The sequence below is a fragment of the Rhinatrema bivittatum genome, chromosome 6 (assembly GCF_901001135.1).
Source record: "Rhinatrema bivittatum chromosome 6, aRhiBiv1.1, whole genome shotgun sequence".
NCBI lineage: Eukaryota > Metazoa > Chordata > Amphibia > Gymnophiona > Rhinatrematidae > Rhinatrema > Rhinatrema bivittatum.
In genome coordinates this window covers 73643512-73671396 of record NC_042620.1, presented here as the reverse complement: position 1 = coordinate 73671396, position 27885 = coordinate 73643512, and the positions used below count along the sequence as shown (strand labels likewise).

The window sequence follows — 27885 nt, the reverse complement described above, 5'->3', positions numbered from 1 at the left end:
TAGAGTTGGATCCCCCAGGAATGCATTGACCCTAGCAAGCCAACCAGGAGGTAGAGTTGGGTCCCCAGGAGGGTGTAGACCCCAGAGGCACTCCAGGAGGTGGAGTTGAGTTGTCCAGGTGGGCATAGATCCTAGTGGAAGTCCAGGAGGTTGAGTTGGGTCCCTCAGGAGAGCATGGACCCTAACAACAGACTGGGAGGCAGAGTTGGGACTCCCAAGAGGACATAGATCTCAGCTTTGGCATGGATCTTTCAGCTGAGTCTACCTCTCAGCAGAGTGGAAGGAGAAAGTTTAGATACAATGGAACCCCCTAGGCAAACACTGCCCACCAGCCCATTGCATCTTTTCACCCGGGTGAGCTTGGGGGAAAAAGGGGGAGAATAATAATACTACTTGATTAAGCAGGACAGCAGGAGGTCCCTTCTATTCCATATGGTGGTATACTGTGGGGCGAACAAACCCAAAATTGCCAAATATTAAATGTTCTTGCTATCTTGTAGAAATGTATATAGTTGTTTGGCCTAAAACTAATAACCATGAGTAGATAAGTGTGTTCTTTGACATCCTCTTAGCAAAGTACATAGTCATGTAGAAATGTCTATGCTTGTATAGTCTACTAAACCTGTACATATTTGTACATAGTGCCAGCCTTGTTCACAGTTCCATTTGTTTTCCTGGGGTGAAGGGAGGGAAATCCCACCCACTAAATCCTTCTTCCCCAGGTGGGGGCACCAGGTGCCAAGAATGTGTGGACTGATGGAGCCTGCCCTTGGGGGGCTCCTGCCAGGTTGGTCCTGGACCCAAGAATGCCCCGCGAGTTAAGCAGTCAAGGGGGCATTACATAGTTAATACCTACATAATAAATCATTAAAACTTATGAATCCTTTTTCTAATAAAAAGAACCTAAAGAATCTCTATGAAATAAACTCTTAGAAATTTGTAGAATAATCTCAACAGACTTTCCCACATATTATCTACTTATTTAATCATCCTTTCTTCAGCCACAGTTACCCTATATATTCTTTATACATAACTGCATTGCTATGCATCTACCCTTTTTATTTCCCTCTTCTTCATCCATATTGTGAGGGGCGTTGCTAGGTTCATCAGAGAGCTGAGGCATGGGTCCACAGGTCCTTTTTCTCTCCATCAGAGTTCCTTCCATAGACCAGGACTAAATACTTGAGGACTTGGGGAAGAGAACTTGACCAATGATTTTCATAAATTTGCCACCACTCTCCATGGACCTGACTTCCTGCTCTCATCCCTCTGTTCCTTCTATTCTAACATCCCCAGGACAGTGGCAATGAATAATCTACCAATGAATCAATAGAGCTGACAGGGCCATCACTGATGAGTGATGCACTAAAACACCATAACAATGATGGCGCATAATCTGCATATCAGTGTGCATTCTATTGTGTGCATGAATTAGTTTTATGGGTACATTCCTCATTTTTTCCTGTGTTATAGAAATTATTCACCCATACTATCATTCCTATCTTAACTGATCTCTTCTTAAGATGCTCGCACAGCTGACTGAAGGACCCAAGTACCACACAGCACATAGCCACTTACATATAGCCTTTGGTTTACAGTATTGTAAACATTATGCTGTCTTTAATTTGATGCTGAAATCAAATTGACAATGAATCCTCTTGAAAAAAGTGAATTACAATATAGGAAACCTCCATACCAAAACAGCACTAACTGCCAGCACTTAAACATAAACACTACCTATGAGAAGGTAACACTGCAAATATTACATCAGGCCCTAAAATACCAATATACCTCCCAAAAGCAAAACAGAACAAGCCAAGCTACTATAGAACCCTATACAGAAACTACATTCTAATAAAATACCTATCCTTGGTCACACATGCAGAATACAGAGAAACCCTCACCAAACAGAAGTATGCAGACAAAAACTGAACTGGAAACCATAACAAGACAGACTCTGTATATAGTGCAATAATGGAAAAATCACCATTCCACATAAAACATCAAACAAAATCAAGCAATATAAATCATAATAGTAAAAACATGCTCATACAAAGAATAAATATTCAAAACAGCTAAGAAAAAGAATATACAATGATTAAAAACTCATAAAATGTTTAAACAATTCCCAAACACAAAATAATAATTCAAAAGAGTAGACACATCAAACACACAATTTAAATAAATAAGGATTTAAAAAATTCATCACGCTCCATATCTGGAACTTCTGATTTCTAGTCACCCTAATATTATCAAGAGTTAGTGGGGAGGAGGAGAAGGGATGCACAAATGTTTGTTTTTCTCTTACACATAATTCACACGGTGCAAGTATATACATTCTTTCAAATGTATGTATGTAAATGGTCCCTCTTTGTGAAAATGTAATACCTTCTATATATGTGGAGATAGTGTGGCCCTTTATACACCAAAATTCACTCCTTAGTGTTCTCTTATGGCCCCCTATGTTTTAGAAGACTTCAGGATGTTGTCCTGAAGATTACCAGTGTTCTATGTTTTATATAATTAACATTGTTGTTAAAGTAAATATATGTATGAAAAAGCTGGTGTGGGTACAGACAATTCAGACTTTGCTTCAGGAGAGTTCACTTGGACTCTAAAGGGTAGGTATTCAAAAGCCATTTAGACAGATAACTCACAAATTATTGGTCTAAATGGCTAATGCAGCATATTCAGCCATTTAGCCGCATAAAAAAAAGTGATGTTTCAGGGGCATTCCAGGAAGGAATCTCAGCTAGTGGGGGAGCAGCCTAGGAAGGAATGTTCCTAAGAGGCCCAGGACTGCCTTTAAGATGGGGAAAGTGTGTTGACTGGACTGATGATGCTGGTGGTGAAGGTGGCAGCGGCTGGACACCTGCATCAGGCACTGCAGTTGCATTGGCAAGAGGAACTAGGTCCATCTCATCATCATCATCATTAGGGAAGGATTTGGTGGAATCTGTAAAAAGAGAAAAAATGTGTGGAAAACAGTCATGTGAACAAAGATGTGATGTGAAGCATCATAAAAGCTGTAACTGTATGTGTAAGGCAACCAGTATAAAGTGCTGCGCCAAGCAAGAGATATCATGGGGTATCATCCTTCTCCCCCCATATCCACTAGTAACTCTGCTAAAAATTCTCTCATCTTATAGTTTCACACATATCTATTTTCTTTCCCTCTGCAAGCATTTTTCACTTTTCAGGTTCACCAAATTTGATATATCACACTTTATAATTTATAAGATATTAAATTAATTTACATACAGTGTCTTGCTGCAAACTGTGTGACTTTCAAGGAATCAAATTAAGAGTTTTTCCCACAGATCAGTGATATTGTAAATTGAAAATTTGCAGCAGAGTGGGTTGCAAACTTCAATCTGAATATTATAACAAACAGCATGTCTAACTTTTTTTTCTTTCTTTCTTTCTGTGACCAAGTTTATAAACTGAGGTGAATAAAAGCTCAATTTATAAATTACAAAATTTTCATTTTAAATGATGTTACTTTGGGAAAGGGAAAGAAAATGACCATGGAGAAGAAAAGAAGGCACATTAAGAAAAAATGTTCATTGGGACTACATAAGAAGTTACCATACTTGGTCACACGGAGGGTCTGTCAAGCCCAGCATCCTGTTTCAAACAGTGGCCAATTCAGGATACAAGTATCTGGCAGCACCCAAACATTAAATAGATCTCATGCTACTAATGTTACGGTCCTGGGCCGTGCCCCGGGACTTGCACCTACCACGTGGCTGATACAGCCACAAGAACGCCTCCCTTTCGGCCTCCCAGGCCGGAGACGTGGCCCTCTGCGGCATTTTCCCTGCGAGGGAAACGCTGGTGCTGATCCACGGCTGGCCCCGCTCAGGCTTCAGATTTAAAGGGGCCAGCGCTGGAAACCCGGAACAGCGTCCTGATGACGCCAGACACTGCCGGGCCATTTAAACCCGGCAGCTGCAGCTATACCTCGCCTTGCAACGAGGTTCCTCAGTTCCTCTGAGTTGTTAGTTGCTGTGGTATCCTGATTATCCTGTCTTCTGACTCCTGACCTGGCTTGTTCTTGTCTACGTCTACGTCTTCGGCTTCCGCTTCTGGTATTGGTATCGACTTCTGAATTCTGGCATCTGACTTGGCTTCGTCTCCTGACTTCGTCTTTAGCTTCCGCTCCTGGTTTTGGTTCGTCCTCTGACTTCTGGCTTTGACCCGGCTCCATTCCATGACTCCGTCTTCTGCTTTCGTCCCTGGCTTTGGTTTGGATTTCTGACTTCTGGCTTCTGACCTGTCTTCGCTCTTGGACTCCGACGTCGGCTTCTTCCATCACCTCAGGTATCTGGTACTTGCTGGCCCAGAGGATTCTCCTAAGTCCCAGTGGCTTGGGCTTTCACAGGCTCCTCCCAGGGGAGCCATGGGCTTCCAAGGGTGAAGACTCTTCTACTACCTGGGCCCAGCCATCCTTCGCCCATCTCTTCGGCCACAGCCCGGTAACATAGGGTCCCACCTAAGTCCAAGAGGTCCGGGTCCCTATGGGCTCCTCCAAGGCTCCTCCAAGGCTCCTCCAAGGCTCTTCCGTGCCGCCTCCAGGCTGTGACGTTTGCTGTGGGCCTCCGCAGCATACCATCCACTGTCTCAGCCGGCCCAAGGGTCCACGACCGTAACAACTAATGCCAGTAATAAGCAGTGGCTATTTCCTAAGGCAATTTGAATAATAGCGGTTTATGGACTTCTCTTCCAAGAACTTGTCCAAACCTTTTATTAATCCTATATAAGCTAACTGCTTTAACCGCATCCTGTAATAATGAATTCCAGAGGATGTGGAATTTGTGGAAACTGTTATAAAGAAGAAAATCAGAAAACATTTAGATAGACATGGTTTAATAGGACACAGACAGCATGGATTTACCCAAGGAAAGTCTTGCCTTGCCTACATTTTTGAAGGGGTGAATAAACATGTGGACAAAGGTGAGCTGATAGATGTGCTGTATTTGGATTTCAGAAAGCGTTCGACAAAGTTTTCTTCATGAGAGGCTTCTAAGAAAACTAAAATGTCATTGGATAGGAGGTCAAGAAACTATCAATAGCACCAAAAACTTTAGAGGGATTTATACTATATAATAATTAAACGATCCAAAAAGAAATCACCTCTTATCACTTTTTTTATATACACTGAAATATCGAATATCAACCCCGATGTCAGGTAACGCATTAAAAATTAGTTCAATCGCTCCAGAGTAATGTAGTTCCAGAACACAACATTTTTTTGAAAAACATTTATGTGGAAAGAGGAAAAGTTTCATATATTCGAGTCATAAATCCCAATCGGGTGATCTCACCGTGTGTATAATCATCAACAATCCTTCTCCATCCAATTTTTTTTTATATGTAACATACACCAAAGGTGAAAAATCTGTTTTTGTAAACTTTTTTCTTTTTTTAAAAAAGCATGCTTATGAATCAACAATAATAGAGATACTTAATGTCCCGACTTATCTGATGTAAATAGGATGACCCAAAACGACTCTGCCGCCATTGAACGCTGATGTATACCAGTCTTTTTTAGCCCTGGTGCCAGGATAGCTGTGCTTCCAATCCCAAGCCATGTTGCTGTGATGTCAATACATGTACAATCATACCAGCGATCCCCAATCAAGCGCCTCATTTAAACCTTGAGGAGCTTGTGTCTGTAAAGTGAATATCCAGTATGCTTCATGTACAGGCTCATTCGTATGTTAAAGTTATGATACATTTTCTACAAAAACTTCAGGCAATGACACTAGATGATTCCACCAATTATTTGTTAGTGACATTAGACATATCCACATTATACACTAACATTCCTCAGACTCAAGCATATGAGGTGATTGAACAGCGTCTAGCCCAAAGATTGGGACATCAAAGGATTCCAACGATGGTGATTTTACAGTTACTGGCTGCAGTACTGTATAATAATTGCTTCATGCTTAATTCAGAGATCTATTTACAGGTTCATGGGATCCCTATGGAATCGCCTTTAGCTCCCACTACAGCAAATATCTATGTGGCGCAATTTGAGGAAGATGTGGTCTAAATCTGAGTGGTGGCATGACATTGTGATGTGGGTTTGATATATAGATGACATCTTTTTGGTATGGAAAAGCACAAAAGAACATTTGATGCTATTTCATAATTAGATAAACATGCAGAATTCTCATCTTCAGTTCACGATGCAGCAATTGGATCAACAGATTGCATTCCTAGATGTTCTTATTCAATTATAACAAGGGTCATTTAGAACCAAAGTATATCATAAACCCACGGATAAAAATAATCTCTTGAGATTCCACAGTCACCACCCTTACTCTTTTAAGTGCAGGCTTCCTGTTAGTCAATTTTTTCATGTAAAACGGATTTGTTCCAACATGATGGACTTTGAAGTACAGGCCTCAATACTTCGTGATAGATTTTTGGAACGTGGGTACCCAAAAGCAGTGATAAAGCGTGCTTACAAGCAGGCTAAATATTCAGATAGACAGGCTTTGTTACAATACAAACCTGTCAAGCAAGATCCTCAACTTGTCTGTGTTTTGAAACAGTCAGTAGCCACTAATGTAATTGCATCCTCGATACGCCAGCATTGGCAAGTTTTAGCGCTTCATAACATCTTTAAGGAATTACCACTTTTTGTGACAACTCGCGGCTCTAATATTAAGGATAAATTGATTCAAGCTCAATCGGACCCGCTTGGTTATAATCCAACAGGGGGCCATCGTCGATGTGGCCTATGTTTACATTATCAAAATAGTATTGATGGATTGGATTGGATGGAACCATGTAAGGGATATAAAGTGTCCCGGAAATTCAGTATTACATGTAATTCGGATTATGTCATTTATGCTATCATTTGCCCCTGCCCTAGAGTTTACATTGGTAGGACCACTCTTAAGATTAAAATAAGATTAAATGAACACAAGTCCAAATTAAACACAGCAACACTTACAGCACTGATTGTGACACATTGTGTTCAGAATGGGCATACATTCTGTGATTTCAAGTGGACGGTCATAGATCATGTACAACCATTGTTAAGAGGGGGAAATCGGGGTGTTTTGCTCAATAGACATGATGCATACTGGATATTCACTTTACAGACACAAGCGCCTCAAGGTTTAAATGAGGCGCTTGATTGGGGATCTCTGGTATGATGGTACACGTATTGACGTCACAGCAACGTGGCTTGGGATTGGACGCACAGCTATCCTGGCACCAGGATTAAAAAAGACTGGTATACATCAGCGTTCAATGGCGGCAAAGTTGTTTTGGGTCATCCTATTTACATCAGATAAGTCAGGGCATTAAGTATCTCTATTATTGTTGATTCATAAGTATGCTTTTTTAAAAAAAAAAAAGAAAAAAGTTTGCAAAAACAGATTTTTCACCTTTGGTGTATGTTACATATACAAAAAAATTGGATGGAGGAGGATTGTTGATGATTATACGCACGGTGAGATCACCCGATTGGGGTTTATGACTCGAATATATGAAACTTTTCCTCTTTCCACATAAACATTTTTTCAAAAAAATGTTGTGTTCTGGAGCTACATTACTCCAGAGCGATTGAGCTAATTTTTAATGCGTTACCCGACATCAGGGTTGATATTCGATATTTGAGTGTATATAAAAAAAAGTGATAAGAGGTGATTTCTTTTTGGATCGTTTAATGGGATAGGAAGTGACATCCTTTTGTGGATTACAAACTGGTTAAAAGACAGGAAACAGAGTTTGATTAATTGGTCTGTTTTCATAGTAGAGTACCTGATGGATCTGTTTTGTTTTTTTTAATATACCAGCATTTGATCTCAATTGAGATATCACACTGGTTTACATTTAGTCACAAGGAGTGACAGCAGGACTTGAACGCTGGTCTCTTGGTTCATAGTCCACTGCTCTAACCACGAGGCTATTCCTCCTCCCTTTCTTAGACTGGTACTTTTTAATATATTTATAAATGATCTGGAAAGGTAATCAAATTTGTGGATGACACAAAATTATGGAGAGTAGTTAAATCTCAAGTGGATTGTGATAAATTGTAGGAGGACCTTGTAAAACTGGAAGATTGGGCTTCCAAATGGCAGATGAAATTTAATGTGGACAAGTGCAAGGTAATGCATATAGGGAAAAATAACCCATGCTGTAGTTACACGATGTTAGGTTCTATCTTAGGAGTTACCATCCAGAAAATAGATCTGGGCATCATAATGGATAATACATTGGAATCATCAGTTTAGTGTGCTGTGGCTATCAAAGCAAACTGAATATTAGGAATTTTTAAGGAAGGGAATGGCAAATAAAATGGAGGATGTCATAATGCCTCTGTATCACTCCATAGTGAGACTAAACCTTGAATACAGTGTGCAATTCTGGTTGCCACATTTCAAAAAAAGATATAGTTGCACTGGAAAAAGTGCAGAGAAGGGCGATCAAAATGATAAGGTGCATGGAATGGCTCCCCTATGAGGAAAGGCTAAAGAGGTTAGGGTTGTTCAGTTTGGAGAAGACAACTGAGGCCTACAAAATCATGAAAGGACTTGAACAAGTTAATTTAAATTGGTTATTTACTCTCTCAGATAATAGAAGGACTAAGGGGCACTCCATTTAAGTTAGCAAGTAGCTCATTTAAAACACATTGAAATAAAATATTTTTCACTCAGCATACAATTAAACTCTGAAATGCATTGCCAGAGGATATGGTTATGGGAGTTAGTGTAACTGGGTTTAAAAAAAGTTTGGATAAGTTCCTAGAGGATAAATCCATAAACTGCTATTAATCAGTAAGGAATAGTAGCTTGAGATTTATTTAATGTTTGGGTACATGCCAGATACTTGTAACTTGGATTGGCCACTGTTGGAAACAGGATATTGGGCTTGATGGACCCATGGTCTGAGCCAGTGTGGCATATCTTATGTTCATTGACTGAAAACATTTTCTTTGATTTGTTTTAAATGTACTGATTGCTTACTTCATGGTATGCCTCCTAGTCCTTGTATTATCTGGAAAAAGTAAACAACCGAATTACATTAACCCATTCTATTCCTCTCATGATTTTATAGACCTCATTCATATCCTCCCTCGGCAGTCTCTTCTCCCAGTTGAATAGCCCTAACCTCTTTAGCATTTCCTCATAAGGGAGCTATTCTATTCACTTTATCATTTTGGTCACCCTTCTCTGTACCTTCTCCACTGCACCAATATCTTTTTGAGATGTGTGACCAAAACTGAACACAGTACTCAAGGTGCAATCTCACTATGGAGCTGTACGAGTCATTATGACATTCACTGTTTTATTCACCATTCCATTCTTAATTTCTAACATTCTGTTTGCTGTTTTGACCATCGCAGCACACTGAGGTGATAATTTCAATGTGTTGTCCACTATGATGCCTAGATCTTTTTCCTTTGTGATAACTTGTAACATGAAATCTAACATAGTGTAACTACAGCATGGGGTTTTTTTCCTATATGCATCACCTTGCATTTGTCCACATTAAATTTTATCTGCCATATGGATGCCCAATCTTCCAGTCTCACAAGTTCCTCCTGCAATTTATCACAATCCGCCTTGATTTAACTACTCTGAATAATTTTGTATCATTTGCTAATTTGATTACCTCACTTGTCATTCCCCTTTCCAGATCATTTATAAATATATTGAAAAGCACCAGTCCAAGTACAGATCCCTGAGGCACTCTATTGTTTACCTTTTTCTACTGAAAAAACTGACATTTAATCCTACTCTCTGTTTCCTATGTTTTAACCAATTTGCAATCCACCGAACAAGGGAAGTAAGTGCAGGAGGCTACTTTAAAAAAGAAACACAATTAAAACCAGTTAAGAAAGCAGGAGTAAAAAGTGTATTTAATAATAACTGAGTGCATTGTATTGAAAAACACAAAAAAAAAAACACAAAAAAAAAAACCACCCACAAAAAAGTAGCCAGAAGCTAGAAATAAGCTAGGAGCAGTATATACCAAAGTAAAAAAGTTGAATAGTTCAGCTCAGTTACTCACCTTGGAAAGGTGTTGAGGTAGTGTGATTAGGTTTGAATAGGGAACAACATTTGTTAATCAAGGGAGCTGTGAGTCACTCAGGCTGACTAACTAAGTGTGAAGATTGTGTGTTTTGTGAATAAGTACTATTGTGTGTTTGTGAATAGGTACTATTCTTTGTTAATCAGCACAGCAGTGAGTCACTCAGGAAATCTAACTGAAAGGTCACGCAGGAAATCTAACTGAAGTGTACATCTCCTAAGGGATTGTTTTGCACTAATTTACTTTAGAAGCACATTATAAATTAGAAGGAAAGAGCTCAGTAACCCACATTCCAGTGGAAACACTGAGAGGAGAGGATCACCTTACTGGTGGCTGAAAGGAATCAGTAAGTTTTTGCTTGGGACATTGACATTGACTTTTTTAAAAGTATTGGGGCAAAGTTAACTATTTGGGAATATTATTTAGTATGTTTGTGTGTTTGTGCCTTTAATAGTCAGGCAGTGAATAAACAAGTTAGACTGTTTGCATTTTTAAATAGTCAGTCAATAAGGTAGCAGTAGGTAGGCAGTGAATACACAAGTTAGACTGTTTGTATTTAGTCAGTCAATAAGGTAGCAGTAGGTAGGCAGTGAATACACAAGTTAGACTGTTTGTATTTTTAGTCAGTCAATAAGGAAGCAGTAGGTAGTGTGTTTATTTTTTAAAAAGTCTGCCTGACTATTAAAGTGTCCTCCAGACTTTTAAAGAGCTAAGTGTTTTATTTAATAATAACTGAGTGCATTGTATTGAAAAACAAAAAAAAAAAAACACAAAAAAAAAACCCACCCACAAAAAAGTAGCCAGAAGCTAGAAATAAGCTAGGAGCAGTATATACCAAAGTAAAAAAGTTGAATAGTTCAGCTCAGTTACTCACCTTGGAAAGGTGTTGAGGTAGTGTGATTAGGTTTGAATAGGGAACAACATTTGTTAATCAAGGGAGCTGTGAGTCACTCAGGCTGACTAACTAAAGTTAGACTGTTTGTAATTCGATTATTAGGAATGTAGATAGCTGGGTGGCGGGTGGGCGTGAGGATCGCCTGGTAACATGCCTACCTGGTGCGAAGGTGGCGGACTTCACGCGTCACCTAGATAGGATTTTAGACAGTGCTGGGGAGGAGCCGGCTGTCGTGGTACACGTGGGCACCAACGACATAGGAAAATGTGGGAGGGAGGTTCTGGAAGCCAAATTTAGGCTCTTAGGTAGAAAGATTAAATCCAGAACCTCCAGGGTAGCATTCTCTGAAATGCTCCATGTTCCACGCGCAGGTCACCAGAGGCAGGCAGAGCTCCGGAGTCTCAATGCGTGGGTGAGACGATGGTGCAAGGAAGAGGGATTCAGTTTTGTTAGGAACTGGGGAACCTTTTGGGGAAGGGGGAGTCTCTTCCGAAGGGATGGGCTCCACCTTAACCAGGGTGGAACCAGATTGCTGGCGCTAACCTTTAAAAAGGAGATAGAGCAGCTTTTAAACTAGAACAAAGGGGAAAGCCGACAGTCGCTCAACAGCGCATGGTTCGGAGAGATGTATCTTTAAAGGATACTAATGATGCATTAATATTAACTTTTTTCTTCCGTGCACTTGTTATACTCCTGTAATGTATACTCTTATGTTTTAGTTATGTACGTTATAATGTATTGATCACCCCTTGTTTTATGTAAACCGACATGATACGAACTCCCGTGAATGCCAGTATAGAAAAACACAAATAAAAAAAATATTAGGGCATCCCGACAGTGAGGTTCCAATAATTAGAAAAGTAGTCCAAGTGCCTGTAACTAAAAACTCACCTGAGCTAAAAAATTCTAACTTATCCCTATCAATTAAAAAGCAGAATAAAAATACAAACAAAAAACAAACTTTGAAATGTTTGTATGCTAATGCCAGAAGTCTAAGAAGTAAGATGGGAGAATTAGAATGTATAGCAGTAAATGATGACATAGACTTAATTGGCATCTCAGAGACATGCTGGAAAGAGGATAACCAATGGGACAGTGCTATACCGGGGTACAAATTATATCGCAATGACAGAGAGGAGCAGTCGGGAGGAGGTGTGGCGCTTTATGTCCGGGATGGCATAGAGTCCAACAGGATAAACATCCTGCATGAGACTAAATACAAAATTGAATCTTTATGGGTAGAAATCACTTGTGTCACAGGGAAGACTACAGTGATAGGGGTATACTACCGTCCACCTGGTCAAGATGGTGAGATGGACAGTGAAATGCTAAGAGAAATTAGGGAAGCTAACCAAATTGGTAGTTCAGTAATAATGGGAGACTTCAATTACCCCAATATAGACTGGGTAAATGTATCATCGGGTCACGCTAGAGAGATAACGTTCCTGGATGGAATAAATGATAGCTTTATGGAGCAATTGGTTCAGGAACCGACGAGAGAGGGAGCAATTTTAGATCTAATTCTCAGTGGAGCACAGGACTTGGTGAGAGAGGTAACGGTGGTGGGGCCGCTTGGCAATAGTGATCATAATATGATCAAATTTGATTTAATGACTGGAAAAGGAACAGTGTGCAAATCCAAGGCTCTCGTGCTAAACTTTCAAAAGGGAAACTTTGATAAAATGAGAAAAATTGTTAGAAAAAAACTGAAAGGAGCAGCTACAAAAGTAAAAAATGTCCAAGAGGCATGGTCATTGTTAAAAAATACCATTCTAGAAGCACAGTCCAGATGTATTCCACACATTAAGAAAGGTGGAAAGAAGGCAAAACGATTACCGGCATGGTTAAAAGGGGAGGTGAAAGAAGCTATTTTAGCCAAAAGATCTTCATTCAAAAATTGGAAGAAGGATCCAACAGAAGAAAATAGGAAAAAGCATAAACATTGGCAAGTTAAATGTAAGACATTGATAAGACAGGCTAAGAGAGAATTTGAAAAGAAGTTGGCTGTAGAGGCAAAAACTCACAGTAAAAACTTTTTTAAATATATCCGAAGCAGAAAGCCTGTGAGGGAGTCAGTTGGACCGTTAGATGATCGAGGGGTTAAAGGGGCACTTAGAGAAGATAAGGCCATCGCGGAAAGATTAAATTATTTCTTTGCTTCGGTGTTTACTGAAGAGGATGTTGGGGAGGTACCCGTAATGGAGAAGGTTTTCATGGGTAATGATTCAGATGGACTGAATCAAATCACGGTGAACCTAGAAGATGTGGTAGGCCTGATTGACAAACTGAAGAGTAGTAAATCACCTGGACCGGATGGTATACACCCCAGAGTTCTGAAGGAACTAAAAAATGAAATTTTAGACCTATTAGTAAAAATTTGTAACTTATTAAAATCATCCATTGTACCTGAAGACTGGAGGATAGCAAATGTAACCCCAATATTTAAAAAGGGCTCCAGGGGCGATCCGGGAAACTACAGACCGGTTAGCCTGACTTCAGTGCCAGGAAAAATAGTGGAAAGTGTTCTAAACATCAAAATCACAGAACATATAGAAAGACATGGTTTAATGGAACAAAGTCAGCATGGCTTTACCCAGGGCAAGTCTTGCCTCACAAATCTGCTTCACTTTTTTGAAGGAGTTAATAAACATGTGGATAAAGGTGAACCGGTAGATATAGTATACTTGGATTTTCAGAAGGCGTTTGACAAAGTTCCTCATGAGAGGCTTCTAGGAAAAGTAAAAAGTCATGGGATAGGTGGCGATGTCCTTTCGTGGATTGCAAACTGGCTAAAAGACAGGAAACAGAGAGTAGGATTAAATGGGCAATTTTCTCAGTGGAAGGGAGTGGACAGTGGAGTGCCTCAGGGATCTGTATTGGGACCCTTACTGTTCAATATATTTATAAATGATCTGGAAAGAAATACGACGAGTGAGATAATCAAATTTGCAGATGACACAAAATTGTTCAGAGTAGTTAAATCACAAGCAGATTGTGATAAATTGCAGGAAGACCTTGTGAGACTGGAAAATTAGGCATCCAAATGGCAGATGAAGTTTAATGTGGATAAGTGCAAGGTGATGCATATAGGGAAAAATAACCCATGCTATAATTACACGATGTTGGGTTCCATATTAGGTGGTACAACCCAAGAAAGAGATCTAGGTGTCATAGTGGATAACACATTGAGATCGTCGGTTCAGTGTGCTGCGGCAGTCAAAAAAGCAAACAGAATGTTGGGAATTATTAGAAAAGGAATGATGAATAAAACGGAAAATGTCATAATGCCTCTGTATCGCTCCATGGTGAGACTGCACCTTGAATACTGTGTACAATTCTGGTCGCCGCATCTCAAAAAAGATATAATTGCGATGGAGAAGGTACAGAGAAGGGCTACCAAAATGATAAGGGGAATGGAACAACTCCCCTATGAGGAAAGACTAAAGAGGTTAGGACTTTTCAGCTTGGAGAAGAGACGACTGAGGGGGGATATGATAGAGGTGTTTAAAATCATGAGAGGTCTAGAACGGGTAGATGTGAATCGGTTATTTACTCTTTCGGATAATAGACTAGGGATCACTCCATGAAGTTAGCATGTGGCACATTTAAAACTAATCGGAGAAAGTTATTTTTTACTCAACGCACAATTAAACTCTGGAATTTGTTGCCAGAGAATGTGGTTCGTGCAGTTAGTATAGCGGTGTTTAAAAAAGGATTGGATAAGTTCTTGGAGGAGAAGTCCATTACCTGCTATTAAGTTCACTTAGAGAATAGCCACTGCCATTAGCAATGGTTACATGGAATAGACTTAGTTTTTGGGTACTTGCCAGGTTCTTATGACCTGGATTGGCCACTGTTGGAAACAGGATGCTGGGCTTGATGGACCCTTGGTCTGACCCAGTATGGCATTTTCTTATGTTCTTATGTTCTTATGTATCTTCTTACGGGCAGATTTTAAATGCCCGGTGTGTATAAATTCCCGCCTTTACGTGCGTGGCTGGGTCTTACGTGTGCCAGGTGAATCTACCAAGAGGCCCGGCAATGTGTGTAAAGGCCGGTACATGCTCAAGTGCTGGGCCTCTTGGAAGGGGCGGGCCGAAGGGCAGGGAGGGGCGGGCCAGGGGGTGGGCCCGGATAGCACCATTGTTCACTGTCCCGGAGTCTCGTGCGGCAGCCTGCTGCTGGCGCATACAACTTACTTCAGCTCGGGAGCTGAAGTAAGTTGACCAACAAAGGTAAAAAAAAATAATTTAGATTTAGGGGTTGGGGTGGAGAGGAGAAGGGGAAGGGAGGTTAGAGCAGGGGGTAAGGAAGTTTCCTCCCAGTTCGCTCCTTAATTGGAGCGGACTGGGAGAAAACTGGGGAAGGCCTGGATGCGTCGCCGTGCGGAAATCGCATTTATCTACCCCCTTGTGCGCGCTGCCTGCACATATGCGTGCGTATTATAAAATCCACGCGATATGTGCGCGTGGCCCACGTATTTTATAACGTGCGTGTAGCCATGTGCGCATGTTATAAAATACACACGTCCATGTGCACGTGCCGGGTCCCGCAGGCGTCTTTGAAAAGCTATACCTTAGATTCTAAAATTTGAGGAAAAGCAGAGTCGAAGGTCAGAGAGAAGAAGATGCTCAGGAATTTTACCAGATCAACTTTTGTAGTCACTGGTTCATGAAAATATTGACAGTTCAGTACATCATGATTGGGGTTATAGCAGGAAAAATATGGAAAGTCCTGTAAATCCCACTTTGCAAGTTGCAGTCCATGTGTCACATAATATGCAACATGCCCAGTAGATAAAGGTTTTTATGTATTATAATACTGCAATAAGTCTGCTGGAACGTTTGACTCATCAACTGCAATATTAATGTACGTGAATAGTTGTAGTGGGAATGATAGGAACAATTGTCCGAGACTTGTATTGCTTGTGCGGTGTTTTTGTTTATTTTTCTGGTCAATTACATGGGCCATTTGCCTTGCTTATTTGTTTTGATGTATTTCATAATATATTGCCCCGCTGAGTCTGAATACAGCTGTGCTAGGGATATGGTTGCTTGTGGCGTGCATAGTCAGTCTGAATTTTCTTACTGCCTACCGACAAAAGCTAAGTAAATTAGTACACACGAAGTCAACATTCAGTATGCTGGCAAGCAGCAAAGTTATTCCAGAAAAGTTATGCATGCAACTAAATGTTTGACTACAACTAACCAGTCAACATTTGACTGGCTATTTTCATTATGGCCTAGTAATCTGTGTCTAACCTTAGAGGGTTAGTGCTGAAAATCAGGTAATAAGTAAGTCCTTGTTTAAAGAGGATTTATTTACCCACTGTGGTCTGCTTCCCTTCCTCTTTCCACCCATTAAAAGAAACAAAAATGCACCCATGTGGTGATGGCCTCTTTCCCTCCCCTCCCTTCATCCTTTAAATTAATGAAAAAAGATCCTGTGCAGCAGCCAGTTCCCTTGCCTCCCCCTCTCCAACCTTCAAAATAATGCACCTCCGCAGTAGCAGACCCTTTTCTTCCAACCCATAACCCTTTAAAAAAAAATGTCCCTGCATGATAGCAAATCCTTTCCCTTTTTCCCTCCCTCCACCTTTCAAAATTGTAAATATTGCTCCCATGCGACAGCGACCCCTTTCCCTCCTTCCATCATTCTAGCTGGGCCTGTCTGGACCTCCCAAAAAGGACAAAAATGCTAAAGATTCTCCCCGTCCAAAATTAAGATAAGCCCTTTTTTGGACAGAAGGAGGAGAGAATTCACTTCCCTCCCTCCTTCCACTAATTTAAAGAGTGGGGGGGGGGGGGGGGGGAGACCGGGAAGGGGATTGTGGGGGAAGAGTACTTTTTTAAAACTAAAAAGAGCCAGGAGAAAGCATGGCCATACAAAATTAGGAGGTGTGGCCATCCTAAATCTGATCAGCCAAGTTGGGACAGCTAGAGGTGAAAATCAGCACTGGACATCTGATTTCTGACCCCACGCTAAAGCTACTCTCAGGCCCTTCCAGCATGTGGCTGGCCAAATTTAGCCACCCTAGTGAAATTCAGGAGCTATATTGCCCAATTAGTTTTCAAAGGCATTAATCTAGCCAGCCAAGTCCTTACTTAGCCAACTACAACCCTTTTAAGATTGGTCTCATTGGATTTAACCCCAAAGTTATGGGCTAATTTTTACTCCTTCAGAAAAACCTAAGACATATTTTTAAATAAAAAATGTGTAAATTGAATATCAACTAAGAAAAAAGAACATACAAAAGGTGGCCCATACAAAAATAGCAAAACATCAAATAAGACCAACAAAAAAGCATATGTAATACAAGGCAGACAGCCTATTAATATAACTGTAGAGAAATGAATAATTTAACAGCAAAGGGTATCAGCAAGCTGGTGAAGACCACCTATAAGGTGGTAACCCAGACCTCTCAATCATTCACTCAGAAAGAATGTACAAACATCAAACCACAAGAAATGAGAAATCATTTTTTAAAATATTTTCAATTGCACATAAAATAACGCAGAGAAATCGGCATGATATAAGAGATGCAAAACCCCAACGTCAGCTGGCGTTTCAGATCACCTGCATTAGGGGGACTTATCTGATCAGGTAAGGCTCTTCTTTCACATCAAAATGCTCCACGCTCTGTATGGATCTCCCGATCTCCAAACGAATTAGGAAGGCAGCCATTTCATGCCGATTTCTCTGAGTATTTTATGTGCCATTGAAAATATTTAAAAAAATGATTTCCCATTACTTGTGGTTTATTATTTCTACGTTCTTTCTGGGTAAATGATTGAGAGGTCCGGGTTACCAGCTTATAGGTGGTCTTGCACCAGCTTGCTGACACCCTTTGAGTTAAATTATTCATTTCTCTACAGTTAGATTGAAAGCTGTCCACCTTGTATTACAAATGTTTTTTGTTGGTCCTTATTTGATATTTTGATAAATTAAATATCACACAGCTTAATCTCTTGGGTCATTTTCATTCGACAGTCATGAGCTTCCAAACACAATTAGAGGCAGAACTACTCATAACATAAAGATCTGCACTTTTTTGCAAAAACGAACCTCATGTTTCAGTCTGACAATTTGATATCTTACATTTTTGTATATTCTGAGATCTGTTGATAATTTCAGATCACTGTGTAAAGCAATATTTTTCCACGTGAATAGTTTTTCTGTCAGTCTGTATTTAGTTTTTCATGTACCGTAATATGTATATAATGTTTTCAGTTTCTAACTTTATAGTTCAATCAATACAATTTATATATTCATATATTCAGGCGCTTAAAGGTGAATTTTAAAAGCCTGTTGTGCCAAAACTGGAGATATGTGAATATGTTAGGCCAACAACACTGAGTGAATTTTAAAAGGCACCCACATATACACATATCTCCCACTATGTGCACAAATGAAAACCTCTGAAAAAGGGGTGGGGCATGAGCATTCCTGGATTTCAACTTCAAATTTGTGCATAAATTCTAGGGATGTGCAGAGGGACGCCATACGTTGCATTCGGGATACGTATTCGTCGGGGGGCAAATACGTTGCATACATCCGTATGGCGCCCCGATACGGTTTTACGTCTAATCTACTACCAATTTACTACAACCCCCCACCCTCCTGAACCCCCAAGACTTACCAAACTCCCTGGTGGTCCAGCGGGGGGTCCGGGACCCATCCCCTGCACTCTCACACCCTCGAACCAGTTTCAAAATGGTGCCGATAGCCTTTGACCTACCATGTCACAGGGGCTACCGGTGCTATTGGTCAGCTGCTGTCACATGGCCATCGGCACCATCTTGTGCTCCTACCATGTGACAGGGGCTGACCAATGGCACCGGTAGCCCCTGTGACATAGTAAGGGCAAGGCTATCGGCGCCATTTTGATTCCTGGCACCCGACGGCACAAGTGCAGGAGATCACTCCCGGACCCCCGCTGGACCCCCAGGGACTTTTGGCCAGCTTGGGGGGCTTCCTGACCCCCACAAGACTTGCCAAAAGTCCAGCGGGGGTCCGGAATGACCTCCTGCTCTCGGGCCATATTGCCAATATTCAAAATGGTGCCGGCGCTACCTTTGCCCTCACAATGTCACAGGGGCCAACGGTTGGCCCCTGTAACATAGTGAGGGCGAAGGCTAGCGGCTGCCAATACTCAAAATGGCACCGACGCTAGCCTTCGCCCTCACTATGTCACAGAGGCCGACCTTCGGCCCCTGTGACATAGTGAGGGCGAAGGTAGCGCCGGCGCCATTTTGAATACTGGCAATACAGCCCAAGTGCAGGAGGTCGCTCCCGGACCCCTGCTGGACTTTTGGCAAGGCTTGTGGGGGTCAGGAGGCCCCCCCAAGCTGGCCAAAAGTCCCTGGGGGTCCAGCGGGGGTCCAGGAGCTATCTCCTGCACTTGTGCTGTCGGGTGCCAGGAATCAAAATGGCGCCGATAGCCTTGCCCTTACTATGTCACAGGGGCTACCGGCGCCATTTTGAAATGTACCGAGGGTGTGAGAGTGCAGGGGATGGATCCCGGACCCCCCCCCCCCGCTGAACCACCAGGGAGTTTTGGTAAGTCGTGGGGGGATCAGGAGGGTGGGAGGGTTGTTTAAATTGGCGGCCGAATAATTCGGGGAAAATTCGTTGTATTCGTGGGGAATCGCAATACGTTTCACTTCCCCACGAATACAACGAATATTGGCACATCCGTTGCGGATTGCCAATACGTAGGGACCGAATGCACACCCCTAATAAATTCTTATGTGCACAGATGCGCTGGGGTCCCCTGCCACGTAACTTTACTTCTGCTATGAAGGACATGCAAGTAATAAAATAAAGAAAAATTGATAGATTGTCAGGGTTTTAAAGGTAGGGGCTAACAGGGGAAATGGGTGGCTATTAAACTAGGGGGATTTGAAAATCTTGTCACTTACCTGGGTGAACTGGGAAGAACTGGGAAAACTGGAAATAGCTTTGGTGCACATGTCTACTAAAATCCCCCCACTTACATGGTAGAAGAAGCATTTGTGTGCATAGTTGCACGCCCACTTAAAATTGTGTGCACACGTATACATGGTCAGTCTATTTTATAACATGTGTGCATATACATGCACATGTTATAAAATGGCCATGTCCCTGGATGCAGGCTAACAAACACATGCCTGTTTAAAAGTTAAGATCATAATTTGTATTAACGGAAAGTTGAAGTAAGCTATATATGTGAGTTTTGGATTAAATGAAGCAAATTTTCCTTGTAATGCTCTTTTTTTTTTTTTTTTTTTTTGTGCTTCAACAGACCTTTTCCTGGGAGCCTCTGATTACAGCAGAACTTAAAATGAAGCAGAAGTAACATCATTGCCATCAGAAATACCTGTTGCTTAGCAAAATGTCTTTGGAAGATCAGCTAATGATGAGAGACTGAGCGTGGTTTACTTGATTTATTAGAGATGCATTACTGTGGTTCAAGAAATGCTGAGGAGCAAGTAGCAAAACAGAAGTAAAATAGAGACTTGTGAGGGTATCTTAACTTTAAGTCTTAAGATGTTAAAGATCAATGCAGGGTCAGCAGAAAAAAAAAGTGTCAGCAGCAATCAAAAGCAACAGAAACTGAAAATGGTCAACGAACTGGAAAAGAGAATAGAAAAATTAGATTGAGATCAGAAAATCATGACCCAGAAAAGAGTGGGATCAGATAAGAAGATGACTTGGGAGCCAGAGAGGTGAATGCAGAGAGCCATCAGCAAAAGCATAGGGTAGTTGAAGGGGAAGTAGGAAAGCAGTAGGAAGACATTGTCTATCTTCCATTTTTTCTGTGGTCCATATTCAGAAAGATAACTATCCATTCAAAATATCAAAAGAAAGTCTTCTTCTGAAAATATATTTCTAGCTAGCTACCTTGTTTTTGAAAAATCCAATTTTAGTTTTGACAATTCAAAATGTACACCAACCATCAATCTGACCAAAAAAGCAAGCTATTTATTGTTTATAACATCATTAATTGCCTAAAAACAGAACAGTAAGAGAAAATGTCATTGATCATGCAGTAATTTATAGTAGTACACGGTCTAGTTAACTGTTTTTATTTGTTTTATTTATTAAAATTTGACTTCCTACTTCACATTCTAACCCACTTTGAGGTTTTTCAATTTATACAATAAACATCCAATCCATCAGAAAAACAATCCTAATAATACTCATCCATAGCCTATCCCTAGCAACCACATACATGTAACCCCTGGCCTAGTGTCCCATCACAGGACACCCAAAGACCACACCTCAATTAAGGGCATAAGTGCATAACTTTCCTCTTCTGAGGTTAAGCTTCTCTGAAAGTCCAAGATAGGAGTGGGGAGGGAGAAGATTACTTTCTACGTCCTGAGCATTATTCAATAGTTAATTCAGCATTTCAGTCTTTGGAAAACAGCAGTAATAATCACACTGAAAGCAATTGATGGTTTCCAACTTAACTTTTACTGGTTAGTGATGAAAAGTTGATAAAATGTTTAGTTACAAATTCTTATTCTCTGCAGTCCATTTATAGCTTTAATTCTTTTATTAAATCTGTGATTTTATATTTACATTTAATATATGTTCTTACTGGTCAATTGATTCTTCTTGCTCCTGATCCTTCAATTTCACTCTGTTTTTTCAGATGATCCATTGATTTATTTTAGAAAAGGAGCCAGAATTAAGAATCAAGTTATTTGTGCAGCTCTACCTCCAATCACCAATACACTGGATACTAGGGATGTGCAGAGCAAAATTTTATGTTCATATTTTTTATGTCCGAAAGGGGGTCCCACTTGCGGCCAATATGGACATAAAAAAAATCCAATGAGTTGGGTATATGTACATATGTGCAAAAAAAAATTTAAACCCCCCTCACCCTCCTTAATCCCCCCCCCAGACTTACCACAACTCCCTGGTGATCGAGCGAGGAGTGAGGACGTCATTTCTGCAATCCTTGGCGAGAAGCATGTGACGTCGGTGGCACGTCGAGTGACGCGGCGCCACGTGATTCCCGGCGAGTTCGCGCCGGATGGCTCGTTCGGCCCAAAAAGAACTTTTGGCCAGCTTGGGGGGGCCTCCTGACCCCCTCAAGCTGGCCAAAAGTTCTTTTTGGGCCGAACGAGCCGTCCGGCGCGAACGAGCCGGGAATCACGTGACGCCGGCGTCACTCGACGTGCCGCCGACGTCACATGCTTCTCGCCAAGGATTGCAGAAATGGCGTCCTCACTCCTCGCTCCATCACCAGGGAGTTGTGGTAAGTCGGGGGGGGGATTAAGGAGGGTGAGGGGGTTTATATTTTTATTTTGGTTCAACAATCGCGATTTCCCACATATCGAACATATCTATGTTCGATATGTGGGAAATCCGATCGTTTATGTCGAATCAATTTTTTAAGTAAAAAAAAAATATGAGTTGCGTTTTACTAATGCGGTCAATCCGAATGCACACCCCTACTGGATACATTACATAGAAAAGGTCACTATCCATGTGGTGCGTGTGATATGTGTTCTACTGCTCTTGAAAGCACAACATAGCAGGATCCTGTTTCACTTACTTTAAAAAACAAACAAACAACAATCTAATACCGATTATAATTCTCAGAATGTAATTTATGTGCTGCAATTTATATGCCTGCAATTATATGAGGACATACATTGAGACCTATCAAAACATCTTTGCAAGAACCAGCAGTAGACTTAACGCAAGTAAATTAGATGTGCTAATAATGAAGCATTGCTTACAATATAAACATACATTTGAACAACTATGTTGGACTATTTTAGAAGCTCCCACTCTTCAGATAGAGGTAGAGACATTAAATCTTCATTAAACTATAAAGAACAACTTGGATCTTTCACCCATCCTCTAGTTTCTCTTCTAGAATGAAAGACATCATAGACTGGATGTCTTTACTGTGATTGATGCAACACCTATATGGCATGTATGAATGCATGTTATCCTTTAAACGTTTACCAGCAAGTATACCAAAAGCTGATTGGTCCATTTTGAATTTCTTCATTCCCTATTGGTTTACTTTCATTCACCTAAATGGTATAAATGTGTATAATCAAGATGGCGGATCTTAGTTTAAAACGCTGAGGTTACCATACAAAGCTCTGTATGAGAATTTGGATATCTTAACCAAGACATGTATGTTTTCAACATGCAATAATTTTAAGGTTATATCACCACTTAAGAAATGTATTTTTTATTTTAGGAAATATCACTAGAATTCATGGCGCATAAGCCCCTGAAGAAGGAGGTTTTCGAAACATGAGCTGTCTGGCATTTCAATAAGAACATAAGAAATTCCATGATGGGTCAGAGCAAGGGTCCATCAAGCCCAGCATCCTGTTTCCAACAGAGGCCAAACCAGGCCACAAGAACCTGGCAATTACCAAGAAGATCCCATGCTACTGATGCAATTAATAGCAGTGGCTATTCCCTAAGTAAACTTGATTAATAGCAGTTAATGGGACTTCTCCTCCAAGAACTTATCCAAACCTTTTTTGAACCCAGCTACACCAACTGCACTAACCACATTCTCTGGCAACAAATTCCAGAGCTTAATTGTGCATTGAGCAAAAAAGAATTTTCTCCTATTAGTCTTAAATGTGCTACTGGCTAACTTCATGGAATGCCCCCTAGTCTTTCTATTATCCGAAAGTGTAAATAACCGATTCACATCTATTTGTTCAATACCTCTCATAATCTTCAAGACCTCTATCATATCCCCCCTCAGCCGTATCTTCTCCAAGCTGAACGGCCCTAACCTCTTCAGCCTATCCTCATAGGAGAGCTGTTCCACCCCCTTTATCATTTTGGTTGCCCTTCTCTGTACCTTCTCCATCACATTATATCTTTTTTGAGATGCGGCGACCAGAATTGTACACAGTATTCAAGGTGCAGTCTCTCCATTGAGCGATACAGAGGCATTATGACATTTTCCGTTTTATTAACCATTCCCTTCCTATTAATTCCTAACATTCTATTTGCTTTTTTGACTGCTGCAGCACACTGAGCCAACGATTTTAAAGTATTATCCACTATGATGCCTAGATCTTTTTCCTGGGTGGTAGCTCCTAATATGGAACCTAACATTGTGTAACTACAGCAAGGGTTATTTTTCCCTATATGCAACACTTTGCACTTGTCCACATTAAATTTCATTTGCTATTTGAATGTCCAATCTTCTAGTCTTGCAAGGTCCTCCTGTAATATATCACAATTCGCTTGTGATTTAACTATTCTGAATAATTTTTTATTGTCCGCAAATTTAATAACCTCACTCATCATTTTCCTTTCCAGATCATTTATATATAAATTGAAAAGCACAGTCCAAGTACAGATCCCTAAGGCACTCCACTGTTTACCCTTTTCCACTGAGGAAATTGGCCATTTAATCCTACTCTCTGTTTCCTGTCTTTTAACCAGTTTGTAATCCATGAAAGGATATCACCTCCTTTCCCATGACTTTTAAGTTAAGAATATTTGGCATGAACTTTATATCATTTATCTGAGAAATTCTTCTAAGATAAGTGTCTATAGTTATATATTTATGTAATCATTTTAAATGCATATTAAGAAAATGAAAAAATAGACCTAAAAGACCGATGATTAAATATTGATGGGCACTAAGTCATCTTTAGTGGTTTAAGGGCAAACCTTAAAAAAACACATATAAGTGATTTTTTTCAGTTGCTGAATCATATATGAGGGTCTTTCTAGTTTGGCATCCATATGAGTGTTTCTCTCTATATATATATGGCTTTTTTTTTATTCATTATTGCTATCTGCCATAATATATTCAGTTTTTCATAATTTGTTTTTAAGAATTCAGGGCACATGGTCTGGTTTTAAATAGCAGAACTATTTAGACCTGTTCAGTAACATTCTTATAGGTCCTGGTGGAATTCAAGTCTTGAAGGTTTCTCAGCATCAACTATTTAGTAATTTATTTTCCCTAATACTGTATCACTTTACTGGGCTGATTTAGAAGTCAAATAAAATGGCATCATCCTGTCACAATTCAAATAGCCAATTTATTGATTCTGCTTTTTGCATTTATGTTATGCCTATGGACTCCTGTTTCAACACTAGTAGGGATGTTTTGTGATTCAAAACAACAGACAATGTCATTGTCTATACCATTTCATGTCATTTCTTAAATTAAACAATAGAAAAAAATATGAAATTTCATCTATTATGTATCATTTTTTGTGTGCACACTGGTTCCCCCAACAAACATTGTAACCTGAGAGTCTCCAGATACCCCCTGTTCCACCCCCTGCTGAAGATGGCTGAAGATTCCCCAGAAAGTTAATATTAGTAAAAAAAACTCTCAGTCACATGTTCTGGCCCAATCTCTCCCCTTTGTTAAAAATAGCCCCCCCCCCCCCCCACCTGCAGCTTCCCTATCACTCACCCTAGCCCACCCTCCTGACCCCCTATTAGACTTACCAAATGCTCCCTGGTGGTCTAGTGGAGGCTTGGAGAGACCTCTCCAATCCTGAATAAGGCAACTGCTATTTTGGAAAATGGCCCACCCAGCCCTTTGAGCTTTCATTTGACAGGGGCTACCAGTGCCATTGAGTAACCCCATTACATAGTAGAGGCAGAGGGCCAGCCGGCACCACTTTGGAAAAGGGTGCTCGCTGGCACTTTCCCCTACCATGCAACTGGAGCTATCAGTACCATGTGGTAGCCCTGACACATCATAGGACAAAAGGCCAGCTGGTGCCATTTTTTCAAATTGGAGGCCACCAGGTCCAGGAGTAGATGGGTCCACACTAGATCACCAATAGGGATGTAAATCGTGTACCCTATTGTCTTAACGATCGAAATTGTCTGGCAGGAGAAGAAAATCGTGTTTGGCACGATTTTTTAGTTAAAAAAATCGTTAAAAATCGTTTTTTCCGATTAGTGCGCACTAACTCCCGTTAGTGCGCACTAACAGAAAATGATACAATTTGACACTTTTCAGGTCAGTTTAGGAATGAATATGTATTCCTATTGGCTGCCCTCTTATTTATTCATGTTACCAAGGTTCCTACTGACAGTATATGGGGGATGGGAAATGGAAACAGTTGGTAGCTTGACAAAAAAAGTAATGTGATCAGTCAATGTGACTAGAACTTGTGCCCTAACCCTGATACCAGGGGTTTTGTGATCTTCCTGCACACAGTGCCCTAACCCTGGCACCAGGGGTGTTGTGATCTTCATGTACACAGTGCCCTATCCCTATTAATACCAGGAGTGTTGTGATCTTCCTGCACCCAGTGCCCTAACTCTGATACCAGGGGTGTTGTGATCTTCTTGCACACAGTGCCCTATCCCTATTAATACCAGGAGTGTTGTGATCTTCCTGCACACAGTGCCCTAACCCTGACACCAGGGGTGTTGTGATCTTCCTGCACACAGTGCCCTATCCCTATTAATACCAGGAGTGTTGTGATCTTCCTGCACACAGTGCCCTAACCCTGACACCAGGGGTGTTGTGATCTTCCTGCACACAGTGCCCTATCCCTATTAATACCAGGAGTGTTGTGATCTTCCTGCACACAGTGCCCTAATCCTGATACCAGGGGTGTTGTGATCTTCCTGCACAATGTGTGCAGTAAAGGAGACCTGCCTTTTCTACAAGCTGGAGTCAATGTGTGGAGTAAAGGAGACCTTCCTTTTCCACATGCTGGAGTCAATGTGTGCAGTAAAGGAGATTTGCCTTTTCCACAGCTGGAGTCAGTGTGTGCAGTAAAGGAGACCTGCCTTGTCCCCAAGATGGAGTCAGTGTGTGCAGTAAAGTAGACCTGCCTTTTCCACAAGTTGGAGTCAATGTGTGCAGTAAAGGAGACCTGCCTTTTCCACAAGCTGGAGTCAATATGTGCAGGAAAGGAGACCTGCCTTTTCCCCAGCTGGAGTCAGTGTGTGCAGTAAAGGAAACCTGCCTTTTCCACAAGCTGGAGTCAATGTGTGGAGTAAAGAAGACCTGCCTTTTCCACATGCTGGAGTCAATGTGTGCAGTAAAGGAGATTTGCCTTTTCCACAGCTGGAGTCAGTGTGTGCAGTAAAGGAGATCTACCTTGTCCCCAAGCTGGAGTCAGTGTGTGCAGTAAAGTAGACCTGCCTTTTCCACAAGCTGGAGTCAATGTGTGCAGGAAAGGAGACCTGCCTTTTCCCCAGCTGGAGTCAGTGTGTGCAGTAAAGGAGATCTGCCTTGTCCACAAGCTGGAGTCAATGTGTGCAGTAAAGGAGACCTGCCATTTTCCCCAAGCTGGAGTCAAGTGTGCAGTAAAGGAGACCTGCCTTGTCCCCAAGCTGGAGTCAATGTGTGCACATAATGCAATGCACAGGAAGCAATGATGTGACTGCTGGAGTGGTGCACTGCCTGCCTACCTAGGCTTGAATATATCAATGCTGCAGTACTAATAAAAATAAATTATAATTCTGCTAAAATGCCACTAGCCTCACCAGTGACACTAGGCTAGTAGCCTAGTCAGACATTCACCACCACCATGGAGGAAATGGGGGTGGTGTTTGGTAACGCTATCCCAGGGAAGGAGGCAGGCAGGCTCAAAAGTTGTAACCAGGAGCATTGGGGAATTGAATGCCCTTGATGACCAGCCCTTGCAGGTAGTGGAGAATGTGGGTTTCAAGCATTTGCTGAAGGTCTTAGTTCCAAATTAGAAAGTCCCTTCCAGAACCACCTTCTCTGTACCTTCTCCATCGCAACTATATCTTTTTGAGATGCGGGTGACCAGAATTGTACACAGTATTCAAGGTGTGGTCTCACCATGGAGCGATATAGAGGCATTATGACATTTTCTGTTCTATTAACCATTCCCTTCCTAATAATTCCTAACATTCTGTTTGCTTTTTTGATTGCTGCAGCATACTGAACCGATGATTTCAATGTGTTATCTACTATGACGCCTAGA

General features: G+C 41.0%; 1 long non-coding RNA gene across 1 annotated transcript in view; it reads left to right on the top strand.

Annotated features, from left to right (window-relative positions):
- Positions 1–21462, top strand: part of LOC115093201 — a 29942-nt gene extending 8480 nt beyond the window's left edge. The window contains exon 3 of the long non-coding RNA XR_003857217.1: positions 20238–21462. This is a non-coding gene — a long non-coding RNA (uncharacterized LOC115093201). The remainder of the gene's footprint in view (positions 1–20237) is intronic.
- The last annotated feature ends 6423 nt before the right edge of the window (positions 21463–27885 follow it).